The 15932-nt window shown below is 38.4% G+C and overlaps 1 pseudogene; it reads left to right on the top strand.

The window, feature by feature from the left end:
• The first annotated feature begins 6990 nt into the window (after nucleotides 1-6990).
• LOC109266611 (bridging integrator 3-like) lies at nucleotides 6991-14928 on the top strand (annotated as a pseudogene).
• The last annotated feature ends 1004 nt before the right edge of the window (nucleotides 14929-15932 follow it).

Raw genomic sequence — 15932 nt, 5'->3', positions numbered from 1 at the left:
TATCATTTAATCTTTCAAAATAGCGATCTGGAATTATAGATGTTTTGACAAGAACAGGTGTAATGGAGCTATGGCTCAAAATTTGGATTGGACTGGACTCAAGACAAAGTGAGAGGAGATGAATCAGAGAGTGAGGAAAGCGGACTCTTTAGAGGAGTGTGTTATGCTGTCCTGTGAGAAGCACACTCCAAGATGGAATTATATGTACAAGGATTCATTTAGTGAACATAGCTGTGTTGGAGAAAATGGAGGGAGAGCTAAAAGACCTGGTAGAGTCCCCTGAGTGTGATGCAAGCCTGACCTTGCAAGAAAGAGAAAGGGGTCGAAGGTCGGGGGGACACATCAGATGTTGTGCATCTTAAAGACATTTCTACAGGTTGTCAGAGTCCTTGAGCCAAGGTCTGCCATCAGAGGATTCCCATTTCAGTGGACTAAGTGTACCTGCTTCAGGGTCATGCTGCACTTAGTCATTGACTAGAGGTAGCTGTGGGACACATGGCCTTTGTGCAAATGTAGAGGTGGATTTCAGAGCACGGCCACTGGGCTTTTAGTTACACTCCCTGTAGTTGGAGGTTGCCAGAGGCATTTTAATGGCTGCCATAAGGATTTTTTTTTCTGTAAAAAAGCAGAAGGAAATAGTGTGGTACATGAATGAAAACATGTTTTCTTTATAAATGGAAAATTTGCATGTCTATGTGATTATGAAAATTGATGATATAGGAAATAAAGTGGAGTTGCTGGAGCTATGTTCTTGAGGAGGTGTCAGGAAACGGGATGTGGTATAAGAGTGGAAGGGTTGAGGTCTGTACAGGGGTATGTGAAGAGTTTGGGCATTAAAACAGGGTCAGGAAGAAACAGGTAAATTTATTTTGTGATGTGAGCTTGTCAAAATTCTCTTCTGATTACTTCTTTCTTCTGAGGGAAATAGTAAGCAAGGTCTTAAGCTGAGAGCAAGAATGGGAGTAGGTGTAGCAGTTTGAGGAGAGAGAATATAGCTGGAATAGTCATGTAACAGAGTAGGAGAGTGAGTGAAATTAGCATAATTATCAAGCAACCTTAAAGTTGAAGTTCTGCGTGAGTTTAACTATTCTGAATTTCAAATGAGAGCAATCAGTAGGGTTTTGTTTTTTTTTTCTCTAACCAGTTCTGCTGTGAGAACATTGGACAGTAAGTAGAGAATTGTATCTCAGTGAGGTTAGTAACAAATGATGATGATACTTACCATAGTGAGCATTTAGTAATGTATAGAATTGTTGAATCGATATGTTGTACACCTGAAACTAATACAACACTGGATGTCAATAATACTTGAATATTTAAAAAAAGTAAATTTAAAAATTTTCAGTGGTATATTGTTTTAAAGTATCTTTTTGCAAGTAACTTTCCATTGCATTAGTTATATTGTGGTCAGAGAATATGGTCTGTATGTGACACATCCTTGAAATTGGTTGAGACTTACTTCAGGGTATAGGACATAATTTTTCATAAAGGGTCTAAGTGTGCTTAAACAGGATATGTGTTCTCCAACACTGATGCAAGACTGTTTATATATATGTTCATTAGACCAAACTTGTTAGTTGTGTTGTTCAAATTTTCCATATCTTTAGTGATTGTTGTGCTTAATTTTAGACAGATAATTATTTTAAATATTCTAATGAGTCTTCAGTTTATCCATTTTTACCTCAAGTTTCACTTCCTTTTTGCCTTATGTATTTTTGAGGTCACCTTTTGAAGTGCATACAGATTTAAAATCATTAAAATTCTAGGAGAATGAAAACTTTCACTATTACATGATAATCTTTTCCCTTTTAAAAAGTGCTTTTCGCTTTCACATCAATTTTATTTAATTTTGGCATGGCTGACATAAATTTCTTTTGGATAGCATATGTCTGAGAAGTCACATTTCTTCCATTTCATTTTAATATTTTGGTGTCTTGATGGCTTTACATATATTACTTACAAATAACAAGTGTTAGTATCAAAAAAAGTCCAAACTAAAGAATTTTATTTAGAATTTTAATCTAGTCATATTTGTTGTAATTATTGTTGCATTTGGATTTAGTTTTAGCACCTTTTTTGGTGCTTTTTATTAATTTTACTCCTTCTGTATCTTTGCCTTTCTTCCTTCTTTAGGATGAAATTTTTAAAAATCTCATACCATTTTTCTCCTTTTACTGATTTTAAAGTGATATACTATTTCTTTTATTTTTTTCTGGTCAACCTTGAAATTTAAGTATTTACACTTAAAGTCTAAATTATGATTAACATCTTTCCCCTTCCTTTGAATAATATAAACATCTTAAAATACTCTAATTCTAATGGTTTACCAACTGGCTTATATGGTGTCTTTTACAATATTTTAGCTTCAAATAGTTTTATTTTAAACCTACAAGTTGAAAATTATTATTTACTTTTTTATAGAGTCAATGTTTCTCTTTTCACATGTTAACCTTATTATTTGTTCAATATTCCTTCTTGTTTCTCCAGCTTTTCTTGTGGGGCTGGTAATATTTTCCTGGAATACATCTTTTGTAGTTCTCTTTATTGAAGGTTTATTGGTGGTAAACTTTCTCAGTTTTGTTTACCTAAAAACCTATTTTTTCCCTGTAATTTTGAAAAATACTTTCACTGTATATACAACTCTAAGATTCCAGCTATTTTCTAATAGCATTCTATGTATATATTTTCTTTCTCTCTCTTTAAGTTGCTATTATGGTTTTTGAGAAGTTAATTATTAGTCTAATTATTGTTCCCTTGTTGGTGAGTTAACTCTTCTCTTTATTTGTTCTTAAAATTGGTCTTTTCTTTGATATTGTTTTGTATTGATCTGATATGGCCAAGTGTAGATTTGTTTTATTTATCCAGCTTGGGATTCATTAGACTGTTGTCATCAAGGTTGAAAAATTCTTAGTGATTGTTTCTTCAAATATCCCTTCTTCTCCACTAAAAAAATTTTTTTTTAATTTTAGAAAGAGAGAGAGAGTGGAGGAGAGAAGCAGAGTGAGAGAGGCTGAGAATTTTAAGCAGGCTCCACACTCAGCGCAGAGCCTGATGTGGGGCTCATTCCGTGATATTGGAATCATGACCTGCGCTGAAATCAATAGTCGGATGTTCAATGAAGTGAGGCACCCAGGTGTCCTCTCTTTTCTATTTTTTTAAACTCAACTTTCAACAGAACTATAATTAGGTACATATTAGACCTCTCCATTTTTTTTGCTTAAGTCTCATGAACTCTTACATTGTCCCTATCTTAGTTTGTATTACATTGTGGGTCTTTCATTAGATGTTTTTTCAATTCATTCACTCTTTAACCATCTTATCTGATACCTAATGTATTGTTTAAGTTGTTGACTTCAATTATTATACATTCAACATTTAGAATTTCCTTTTGATTCTTTTTCAAGTCTCTGGGTTTGTTTTAATAATTGTGTGGCCTTTATTTGAAATTCCTCTTTTATTTCTTCAAACATATTGAACATATACTTATGTATATGGTCTTTAGGAGTTTATTTTTGCTGTGGACATTTTCTGCTGTCACTCATGGAGGTTTTGCTCTGTGCTACATTTGTATGCTTTGTGCTACATATGCTTTGCGCATTTTTACTGTGAAATTATATTTGAAATTATTTTACTATGAAATTTATTATGGGGCTTCCGTTGGACCTAGATTAAGGGTATATTTTTCAAGAATGAATTGTGTTTGCTTATTTTAAGTGCTGGAAAGTGCTCTTGACCCAGAAGACCTTTAAATTAAGGGCACCTGGGTGGCTCAGTCAGTTAAGCATCCAGCTTCAGCTCAGGTCATGGTCTTGTGGTTCATGAGTCCAAGCCCTGTATTGGGCTCTGTGCTGACAGCTCAGAGCCTGGAGCCTACTTCGGATTCTGTGTCTCCCTCTCTCTGCCCCTCCCCTCATGCTCATACTCTGTCTCTGTCTCTGTCTCTCTCTCTCTCTCTCTCTCAAAAATAGATATTAATGATATTTGTTAAAAAAGAAGACCTTTAAGTTAAATGTTTAGGTTGCGGTTTTAGGAAAGATGATACTGTTGATACAGGCATCAATTCACAGGGGAAATACTTTTTCTCCTTTCATTCCTATCCAATGCTAAAAGAGTAAACTTTCCATGTAGGGCATTTTTCCTTTCCCCCCCTTTTTTTAGTTTACACTTTTGTTAATGATTTGGGAATCTCAGCTCTTTGAGGGGTCTCCATTTCTATTTTCTACCTTGTACTGGCCTTAGATCTCCTAATCTCATTCTGGACAATGAGAAGTTTGCAATACATATTTGAATCTATAAATATACAAAGGGCAGTTACCATTTAAAGTGTTTGCTTACCTGTCTGAGTCCATGCTCTTATTTTATATTTCATAATTAAGAATTTTACTTATGGTCTTGTAAGCTGAGTTCTGCATTCAAAAATGCCCTCCTCTCTTGTATTTTATCATTATTTCTAGGTATTTTACAGAAAGAGAGTAGACAGGATTTTCAGTGGACCATATTTACAGAAAAAAAATCTAGAATTTTTTTCCTTGAATCTACTTTTAAAGCCATGTATTTCCCTAGAAAATAGTCACTTTCATCCAGAACCTAAAAACTTTTTACAATAGATTGCACAAATATCATTTGCATTAATTTCCCCTGTAACTTCAAGACCTTTGTCTCCAATTCATCCCTTATTTCATATGTTTTGTTTTCTCCCACTTATTTTTCTTCAAAATAATAATGGTTGATTTATTTCATTTATTTCTTCAAAGGAACTCTTCTGGGATTTAGTCAGCATTTAGATTGTTTAATCTATTTTCTAAGTCTTAATTAAATATGTAATTAATATATTCTAATTTACTTAGATTCTGTGAATTTTTCTTATAGTCCATTTTTGGCAAAGTTACATGCATTACGATATTAGTGTTTTAATTTTGTAATTTTCCAGATATTTCTAGGTATTTTCTAGATATCCTTCCTTTTGACATCCAAATTAAAGAGACCGTGAATTTTTTTATGTCTGCTTTATTAGCTTTTAGTATTATCACATTTTTGCCAGAAAGTATAGTGTATGATAGTCTTATTTTCTGAGTTTTATGGAGGTTTTAAAATTTTTCTAATATGTGATCATTACTAAAGCTATTCCATGGGTCCATAAAAAGAATGTGTATTTTATATTTACAGATGATAAAATTTGATTCAGCTCTATTTTTATTTATTTACGTATTTATTTCTCTAGCTTGCTTATATCTACCTATTATTTGAAAGTACTTTTGTATTATTTGAGTGCTCTGTGGCCAGAAATTCTGAGCTATTTAGCCTCCATTTTCATGAGTTTTGCTCTATATACTTTGGTTCAACTTATTTGAGTACTTTAAAAGTCACTAGTTATTGTCTCATATGATATTGTGTTTTTAGTAAACCTCCTTATCTAGGAGGCTTAATCAATTTTACCTTGATTCCAAGTCTTTCTGATAATAATAATAATGTATTCTTATTTTTTATTGGTCAAGCTTTTCATCTGCCCTTCCTTTTCATCAGTTTTTTTGAAGATGTTTTGTTTTGTACGTATCACTTTTTATTTTGATTTAATGTAAACATTTAAACTAAAATTTATTTATTCTATTGTAATTACCAAATATTGCTTTAACAAAATTCTTACAGTTTTACATCTGTCTTTTCCATTTACATCTGGTATTTTTAAAAGAATATGTCCTTTCTCCTTCCATTAAAAATTTCATCTTGATGTGCCTGGGTGGCTCAGTCAGTTGAGCATCTCACTCTTGGTTTCTGTTCGGGTCATGATCTCATGGTTTTGTGAGTTCGGGCCCTGTGTTGGGCTCTGTGCTGACAGCATGGAGCCTGCTTGGGTTTCTCTCTCTCCCTCTCTTCCTGCCCCTCCCCGACTCACACTGTCTCTGTCTCTTTCAAAATAAATAAATAAACTTAAAAAAATTAAAAATTTTTACCTTTATTCATAGGTAGAGAATTTTGTCATTGTTCTTCTCATTTAGAAATTTGAAAGGTATACAGTCGGCTTTTAGCTCCATTCAGAATTATATTTATAACTTTAAGTAACTGACATTTATATTTCATAATATGTGCTATATTATGAAATCCTATCTATTCTAACATAATTCTATTAACTCGCTGGTGAAAAATGTAGACAAATCACATGGTTTTACCTTCATCAATTAATGCTCTTTTGCTCTATTTTTTGTTTCTATTTGTATGATCTGGACATTTTATGCCTTTCTATTATACTTAATCTATTGTTATTTTCACATTTATGTATTTTTGATTTCCAAGAGATGGTTTTCTAACTATCATTATTTAGGCTCAATTCTCAGCTGCATGGGTTAGTGTTCATTGTGTCTTTTCATATTAAACTTCCCCACTTTGACCATTGAATTTTGATATCTTTCTCCTTTGCATGAGGTATATCTCTATTTATTTACTTATTTATTTAAAAAAATTTTAATGTTTATTTATTTTTGAGAGAACGAGACAGAGTATGGGCAGGAGAGGGGCAGAGAGAGAGGGAGACACAGCATCTGAATCAGGCTCCAGGCTCTGAGCTGTCAGCACAGAGCCCAACATAGGGCTCGAACCCACGAGCGGGGAGATTATGACCTGAGTCAGATGCTTAACTGACTGAGCCACCCAGGTGCCCCATGAGGTGTATCTTTAAATAGGCTTTTAAGGAAAGGTATTTAAATAATAGATCTCCACAAACTTTACTAATTAGAATATTAAATTTCTGTTCATTGTTCTAAAAAGAAATCCCACAAAATAATAGTGGCTTAGAAGTTTATTTCTTTTTTCTGGAACTCATAAAGGGCACATAAAACAGCATACTGAGATAAACTAAAGTAAGTATTGCCTGAAGCTGTGCTTTGCACACATTATCTCATTTAATCTTTGCAAGAGCCCTAGAGGTGGAATTGAGCGATCTCTAGATCTCTATTCTGAAGACAGAAAACTCAAAGGGCAAAAGTATGTGGCCCGATGCTAGTAGGTGGCAGACGTGGGGGTGTGGTACCTGCCTCTCTTCACTTCAGTATACCGCCTCCACCTCTGAGGAAGTAAGTGGCATAATAGAAGTAAGGATAAAGTGTATAGGGACAGAGCTGAGTAGTCAATGAATTCTTCCTGGGAACAGTCTTTCAGGGAAGCATCGGACAGCAGTGATATTTGAGAACAACTTTGAATAATTAATGCACGTTTTTAGGTGAGCAGGAAATGAATAATTAATGCGTGTTTTAGGTGAGCACGTTTTTAGGTGAGCCTTAGCACTCTAGGCTAAGAAGAAGGCATGAGCAAAAGGTAGGTAACCTTTGGTTCCTTAAAGAAATGAATCAAAACTTTCTATTCATTTGTAAACATAAAATAGGTGCTTGATAAAGTCACATTGGCTTAATTTATTTAGTCATTCTCTTGGTCCTATGCAGCAGACAGCTGGCCTCTCTAATATTGTCCTCCCCTTTCTCTGTAGTAAGAGAACCTGGGTTTTATTAGAGGCAGCAAGCACCCAGACAGAACACTGTGGTTCCCAGCCTCCTTTCCAGCTTGAGGACACAAACAGAAATTGTTAGGAGGACTGCTGGAAAGTTCCATCAGAAACAGATAGACAGCTCAATCTGTCCCTTTTTACTCTTTGCTTATATGTTCTGACCTTCTTAGAATGATGTATTCACAGTCCTGGGAGCAGTGGCTGAGACCATAGGTCAACCTTGAAGATGGAAACCACATGATAGTGACAATAAAACTGGACAGCAGAAGGACCCTGGGTCCCTGATGACAGTGTGAGTTTACTGTACCAATCCTGAGTGTCTACTTTAAGATATATTTTATGCAAAATATCAATTTCCATCTTGTTTCGGACACTGTTATTTCTATCCTCTGCTATAGTGGCCAAATGCAATTCCTAAGTGAGTATCCCAAATTCACTATCAATTCCAGGAGTGTAGGTGACTAGGACACTTATGAATACTTACAGCTAGAAATTACTCCTTAGAAAATGCACAGAAATACTGAGAAAATTTCCCAGCTGGACCCCATTCCCAAGGTGGATCTCAAAGACAGTTTTACATCAACTGTATAACCTGGAAGAATTCCAGAAGCCTTTCAGGAAGAGAAAGTGGCTGCTGTTGCTGCTGATACTGCTATAGTTGAGTGGAAACTGAAAGGCCGGAATGATGACCTTTCAAGAAGAACAAATGTTATTAAATAATGGATTTTGTCCCACCTCCTACAACAGTCAAGAGCAAAAGGATGAAAAGGGAATCCTATTCTTCTATTAATAACTCTGAGAGTCAGCCTCATGCTGACAAAGCAGAAAGCAACTGTAAAATTAGCAATTTTGCCTGCAAATTAGCCCCTTGCAAAGCCATAAAAAGAGAAAAGGAATTAAGAAAAATTCTATTAATGGAGTCAAGGATGGAAAAACCAAGAGTGACAGAGCATAAATACCCAGAAAACTGATACTTATTTTAAGGACGATATTATCCAGGTTTTAAATAGCTGCTTATAGCTCTGTATGAAGAAAGTGTTAATTTATAACCCTTGGATCAGTGGCCTTTCTTAATGGCTCCTTGGAGCAAATCTATCAGAACTTGAAGAGCCTAAGGCTTACGTTGATGTTAATGAAAACTACCCTATCCACCCCTACTGAGATATTACTATTCCACTTTAGAATGAAAGACAATGCAGTACATGGGAAGGCGTTAAATTTCAGGAGACAGACAAAGTTAGGTTTGAACCTGGCTATGTCCCTTCCATAGAAGTTTTTAAACCATCCTGGACTGCTGTTTTGTCTTCTGTCAAAGCAGAGGGTGATTATGCACCATTGTGTTAATAGCATTAAATTAAGTAACATGCGAAGAATTTGGTCCCTACTAGGTTGTTAGCAAATGTTAATCCCTTCCTTATCAGAGGGTCAGAAACATCAAACCTGGCAAACCCATGCAAAGCACTTAAGTTTAGCTCTGGGAAACTCTCCCCATAAGAAGTCAGTCCCTCCAGGGGAGCTGAACACATTTTCATAATTTATGACTGGTCTCAGGCAACAGGCCCCCATTTGCAATTTTATGAAAATGATAAATCAATATTCAATACTGGGGGATAATCGGGAGAAAGGAAAAGAGACTTCTTTAACAATAAAAAGGCAGGGGGCTTCATTTCCAACAAGAAACGTACCCAGGGGGAGAAATTTGAAATTGGTGCAGTTTGCTTCATTATAATGTTGGCAGTTTCCACAGCCGTTGTCCTCTAATGTCATCCAAGAGGAGGTGAAGAGTTTGGGGCTCTGTTGGAGTGCCTGGGTGAGTCTCCTCTTGCTTTCTTGGTTCAAGAGGGTTATTTTATATCTGAAACTCACATTTTCCCTCTAGGGCTAAAAAATGGCAAAAAACAGACAAAGCAATTAAATCCACAATGCCCATGGAAGGTGAATATTGTTTGAAAGTGGATATATCATTGAAAAAGATCTTAGCAGCACTTAAAAAAATCTTTTCCTAATTGATGGCGAGAGCTCATCAGATGGGGCAAATTTGTTAAAATTTTTTTTAATGTTTATTTATTTTTGACAGAGAGAGACAGAGCATGAGCACGGGAGGGGCAGAGAGAGAGGGAGACACAGAATCTGAAGCAGGCTCCAGGCTCCGAGCTGTCAGCACAGAGCCCGACGCGGGGCTCAAACTCACAAACCGCGAGATTATGACCTGAGCCAACGTAGGACGCTCAACCGCCTAAGCCACCCAGGCTCCCCAAGACGGGGCAAATTTGTAAAACTCTGACTGAACTAGTAACACGAGTCAGAGCCGCCTCCAAACATTGTAATACAAACCCAGAATGCATCCCCTCCAAGGTCTTCACATCTTACTGAAGGTCAGAAGATCTGGTTTAGGTGGGAATCTTAGAAATAACTTAAATTTCTCAACAACATCACCACCGAATGGTCTTCCTGTGTTTGAGCACCTCCAGCAATAGTGAAGAGCATTCTTCACAGAGGAGTTTAATTTAGAACAACACAAATGAGTTGAAATGCTCTAATTTGCTGGGCAATTGTTTGTGTAGAGGATATACATTAGTTTCCTATGGCTTCCTTAACAGAGTGCCACAAATTAGATGACTTAAAACAATAAACATTTATTGTGTTACAGTTTTGAAGGCACAAAATTTGAAATCCAGTGTTTGTAGGGCCATATTCCCTCTGAAACCTGTAGGGGAGAATGCTTCCTTGCTCCTAGCTTCTTGTTTCTGCATTGATACAACCCTCTGCAAGATTTTTTTACATGTGTAATATCCTCTACATATATTTGTGTTGAATTAATCCGTGGCATAATTTTTAACTCTAAGTGAAACAACTTCCTGGGCAGCCCAGGAAACAACAACAGTGTTGTTCTCTCCACAACAGTGGAGAGAAACTTTGAGAGGAAGTATGGAAAACTCCAGCATCTGGAAGAGCAGATCAAGAGGCTGCAGAAGAACATGAAGAAGAAGGAGATACCCTCGGACTTATTCTCCATCCCTCTTTGTGAGCAAGACCAGGGCTTTCTGAACTTGGTGACAGCACTGGACATGGCCACAAATGGGTGGATGCCCTCAACCAGAAAAAGGTGAACCAGATCCAGAAGACTGTGGTTGAGCCCTTTAAAAAGTTTGGCAGTGTCTTCCTTAACCTTACATGCTGGTGAAATGGCAGAGCAGTCCTGGTAAGATTGTAGGAGATTGTAGGCCAGGGTGGAAAAATACAAGGAAAAGGATAAGTTGGGGCCACTGCCGGTGAAACTCCACCAGGCTTAAGCAAAGCTTTGGCCTGCATGGGATGATTCTAAAGCCAAGAACAAGCAGCTCCTGTATAAGATAGCAGTTCTACAATAGTTCACTACATTAATTCTAGCTCAGCTTTGAGTCCTTGATTTAAGTACAGGTGGTATAATAGCCTGAAATGCATAAGATCTTTGGAGACTTGACCCAACAGCTTGGCCAGCCTGGATACCTGGATGAGCAGCGGGAGTGGGAGAATGAGGCCAGACTGAGTAAACTCAGAGCCTTCCTCTATTGTGGCTGGTAACTGAATCCCTGTCACCTTTGGAAGACTCCTGGGACACTAGTCAATTTTTCCACTCTTTTCAAGCTTTGGTGAAGGCATCAGCTCAGCAAAAAGCCCTCCCATGGGAGAAGGCTAAGGATAGAGGCAGCTCCCACTAGGGATAGAGGCAGCTCCCACTCTACCTCAGCAGCCTTTTCCAGTGAGCCTGACGCCAGAAGCCTCAAGCAGATAGTGCTGTCCCCACCCAGTAGCAAGAATCTGCAGACCCAGGTAAGCAGTATAGGAAGAGCCCCAGAGGCTTTCTTATTTCCAAAGAACTTCCCAAAGTGCATCCTGGCCTAGGGCCAAAAGCAAGCTTCCAGGCTTCAAAGGGCATGAGCTTTGCCAACTCATTTGAAGTCTTAGCCTTGCTTACATGGTTAAGATTACATCCACCTCCAAAAGACCCATCCTGGGGAGTTCACTGACCCTCATTTCCTTTCCACTTCAAAGACTCTTTTTCTTTTTTTTTTTTTTTGCCCCTGGAAGAAGCCCTGCCCTCCCAGAACGTGTGAATCTGGGAAGTTGGCCTGCCCTGGCGATGGTCCTCCAGCCTGGACAGGCTCCTCACTCCAGCCTCCCAACATAACAAAGGCTAGTTTAGCCCACTTGTATCCATTAGGTCAAGGGCAGGGAAAAACCCCAAGTTGTCGTTTCCCCAGGTAACCAGGACTCAACTCAGGTCAATATCCTACCACTTAAAATATCACAGAACTATTCATAGGCCTCAAAGCCAGAACAGTGGATTTTGTGCTGGCAGTTAGGCCTGGTCAGAAAGAGAACAATACCACGAAGCTGCTTTTCAGGAGAAAGTCTCCAGAAGCAGGTAGAGGTGGTCTCCTGGGACAGTTTCTAGATACCTTGCAGCTGCCAGGAGAGCGTGTGCAATGGAATGGTACATTTGGGTTGCTTAATAGTAGCTAGCACCCTGTAACCATGGTCTCTTGAAATCAGAGTTTCAAAGGATGCAGTCAGTGGCCACATATGTGGACCCATTACAAGATTATGACTCCCTTAATTCTGTGTTGTAAGAAACCAGACACCTATGCATTAGCTGAAAGTGATTCCTCCAGCTTTATACTCTTCCCCCACTGACGGCCAGAGTCTTCCCAAGGCCCTGTATCACTATCCAAGGACTCATAAACACTAGTGCCAGGTAACAAGCTCTCCATATGGTTTGTCTTTTCAGAGAAATCTTAGGAGATTAGCAGCTTGGAAGGCCGTGATAGCCGTGGAGTTGATGTCTGTTTCTATGTTCCTTTCCTTCATTTTATTGTCCGTGCAGATCATATATTCTCTTGGACACCAGCAGGAATCCTACAAGCCTTTCAAAATAATATATTTCCTCTTGTTCTTTGGGATAACCTACTTGAAACTCTTCTATGTATTTTATCCTGAATTTGTTGAGGTTTAGTATGTAAGTTACACTTGATTTATTTGTCCACATATGGTTGTGAACTGAAGTACATTCAGTATTGAAAAGGATGACTTCTTACTGGCAATGCTGTCAATGAGGATCTGTTTTCAGAATTCAAGCAGCAGATAACCTTGCAGAGCAGTGGTTCTCAACCAGTGGCACATATTGCCACCCCTGACCCAGGGGGCAGTGGCAATATCTAGAGGTACTTGTGGTTGTCAGAACTAGTATGGATGTGGGGTGCTGTTGAATAGAGGCAAAGGATGCTGCTAAACCCTGACAATCACAGGACACTCTCACACAAGACAGAATTACCTGGTCCAAATATCAATAGTATGAAGACTGAGAAACCATGACTTAGAGGAATAGTTTCCTCCTACAGCCGTTAGGCATTACTTTGGAAACTGTGTGACCTGTATTCCAGGCTCACATCAACTGCTTATTACTTAACATTAACATGGTCACACAGCTTAATGATTTTGGACTTTGGCTTGTTTGTATATAAAATGAGGAAAGGGGCTTTGGGGAAAGAAATTAGACCATGTTGAGCCGCTAATTGTATTTTATGGTCAAAAGAAAAAAGTGTTGAATATTCAAAGATTTTTACTGACGAAGTATTTATAATAGTGAATATTTTAAAACAGTTAAGTAGATGGCAGTTCATCTATTTCATAGAACACTATGAGGATCTTACAAAAAAGCTTTTCATAACATGGCAAATGCCTTTATGATAATGTTAAGAAAAAGTAATGGAATTCAGATTCGTATGTAATGTAGATCGGATGGAAATTTGTTACTTTGTTTCCTGAACTGCCCTTCCATATTTCTTATTGTCACACTCATCACAGTGACTAAGACTCATTTATTTATGTGAGTGTCTTTATGACCAGACTGTGTACTCCCTGTGGATGACAGGGAGAGAACTTAGTCACTTCTCTATCCCCAATGTCTCGCATATAACTAAATGTATGTATGATCTCTCATGAAATGTTTAAGTGCTCCATGCTTTGGTTTCCTCATCTGGAAAATGCAGGCAAAACTGTGCATACCTCAGAGTTGTTGAAAGGAGTAAACAGGCAATGGGTGTATATATCATAACACATTGTATCTGACATAATAACCATTCAGTAAAATCAGTTATTGTTATTACTTGCATCCCAGCTCTGCCAGTAACAAGACGTGTAACCTTTGGAAAATAAATTCAGGTTGGGTCTGGTCTTCTCTTTTTCCTTCTCTCTTTTTTCCTTTGTAAACGAAGATTTGTACTAGACTCTCTTGATTCCCCTTCCCATAGTCTAGATTCTTGTATCTTTTGTTGCTACAGATTAAAGACTTGTTTGAAGTCTAATCCTGTGCAGACTCTGTAAGAGGCTAAGCTAGCGCCACCACACATGGTCAGATGAGACTTGGAGAATGGGGACAGTCATCAAGAGGGAGTGTGGTGGGGGGTGGGCTGGAGACAGTGTGGTATAGGGGAAAGAGCACTGGATAAGGTGTCTGAGAACTGGGACCTTACTCGGCCCTTGTGAGGCTGTTACTTATCACTTCTCCAACTTCCTCAGCTTCCAACTTCCTCACCAGTTATAGTGGAAGGAAAAAGCTAGCAGGCTTCAGGAACTCTTTCAAATCTTACCTTGTGTGATTATGACCTTCTTGTATGCTGCCAGGCATACCATTCTGAATTTGTTCTTCTGTGCAATGGTTTACCCCAACCACCATGTGGCCACCCTCCTCCCTCAACATTTCTAGGAGTCTAGGTTTTGAAGAAAACTTGTGATGTCTTCCCTTTTAGATGCTAGCTTGTTAACCATCCCCCCTTTTTTGTTTCTGGCCAGAAATCCCAGAATAATGCAAGATTTTTGTCTGAATATCTTGGGGTCTTTTCTATTTCACGATGACCATAATGAGGCTCATGGGATTAACTGTAGGTTAAGGGGAAATAAAAAACCAAAACGACAACTATCTTTTACTGAGAAGCCAAAGGCGGTGGGAAAATCCTTCACAGGAACAGGAGAGGTTGGGGAAATAACAGATGGGAAACAATCGGAAAACAGAATAGTAACAACAAATAAATCATTAAATCTTCTGCTTATGTAGGCTTGCTCCAGAAAGAACAACAGACAAACAATGAAGACAAATTTAGACTCAGTATTTGAATCAAATTGGTAGCAAACAATAAAACTCACTACCTTTCAAGGTAGGGAGTCTCCAGCCAGAGAATGGGAAGTTTTAATATCGGAGAAGTTTCTTGCTTCTGATGACAGAGAAATGGAATAATCTCCAAATTCTTTTCAGCTCCGAACAGGTGGTTCTACCTGTGAACGAAGCCATGCTCAGAGAGGACCAGTACTGCAAGGCAGCCTTCGTATCAGGTGCCGGGCACCGTGGGAGAAGCCTTTATGTTTTCACAGTGACCCTAAGGAGAAGGCCTTAACGACTCCATTTTGCAGATAAGAACATTGTGATTCCGACAAGGGAATCGTCTTTCCCAAGCTTGTAAGAGGTACAGTAGGATTTGACTTTGTATCTGAAGACTCCTGAAGAAGCCAGAGCGCAGCTGGTTCTCCCTGTTTTGACTGCACTGGTTTGGGCTCCTGAACTACTCCATGGAAAATCCAATGAAAGAGCATGTTGTTAGCTGCTTTGCACATAGAAGGGGAGAGGAGGAGCAACAAATGAAATGACTCTACTCCTTGACATAGGAGGAAAGGGGGTGTCTGTGAGGAGGTCTTGCCTGGGAGCTCCTGCAATCAGTCAATTCATCCTCCTGGAAGCTCGAGGGCAGGCCCCTTGCCAGCTTGTCAGTGGAGAAACTGGCAAGAAGAGAACTCACTCAGAAACTGTCAGATGCAAGAGCCTGCCCACAGGTTACACTGTGAAAGGGGGACCCTAGGAACAGGGGCAGGGGCCAAGCTGAGCAGTCAGCAGGTGGTGGGGTGGGGAGGAACGGGAATGGGGGGCTGAAATGAACCCTGTGTCTACTTTGTGCTTGGCACTGTGTTGTGCTCTGTGCTTTTTAAATATTTCCTCTTTTACTTCCTCTCTACAGACCTATTAAGTAAGTCTTATTTTCTTCATTTTTCCAAATGAAGACGTGAAGACCGAAACAGTTTAAGGAAACTGCTTTACATTATTCAGCAGGCCCTGGATATGAAGCCAGTTTTGTCTGATGCCAAGTTCCACATTTTCTACCAAATTATGGTTTTCCGAATTCTCTTAACTAGTGTTCCCTTTCGTGTTTCACCATATCTGCGTGCACTTGTACATTTTTCTGCAAATCAGTTCCTCTCCTTCCCAAATTTTACTTACACGAGTGCATTTTAAAAGGAAGATGTATGGTGCCATCATAAATGGAAAGCAATTTCACTTGCCACAAATAGATGGTAATAACAAAAGTAAATAAATGAAAATGCAATAGGGTTATTGAATTCTTGCTGT

This window comes from Panthera pardus, unplaced genomic scaffold, assembly GCF_024362965.1.
Source record: "Panthera pardus isolate Hobbes unplaced genomic scaffold, ASM2436296v1 HiC_scaffold_11, whole genome shotgun sequence".
Classification (NCBI taxonomy): Eukaryota; Metazoa; Chordata; class Mammalia; order Carnivora; family Felidae; genus Panthera; species Panthera pardus.
This window is presented reverse-complemented; position numbering and strand designations above follow the sequence as displayed.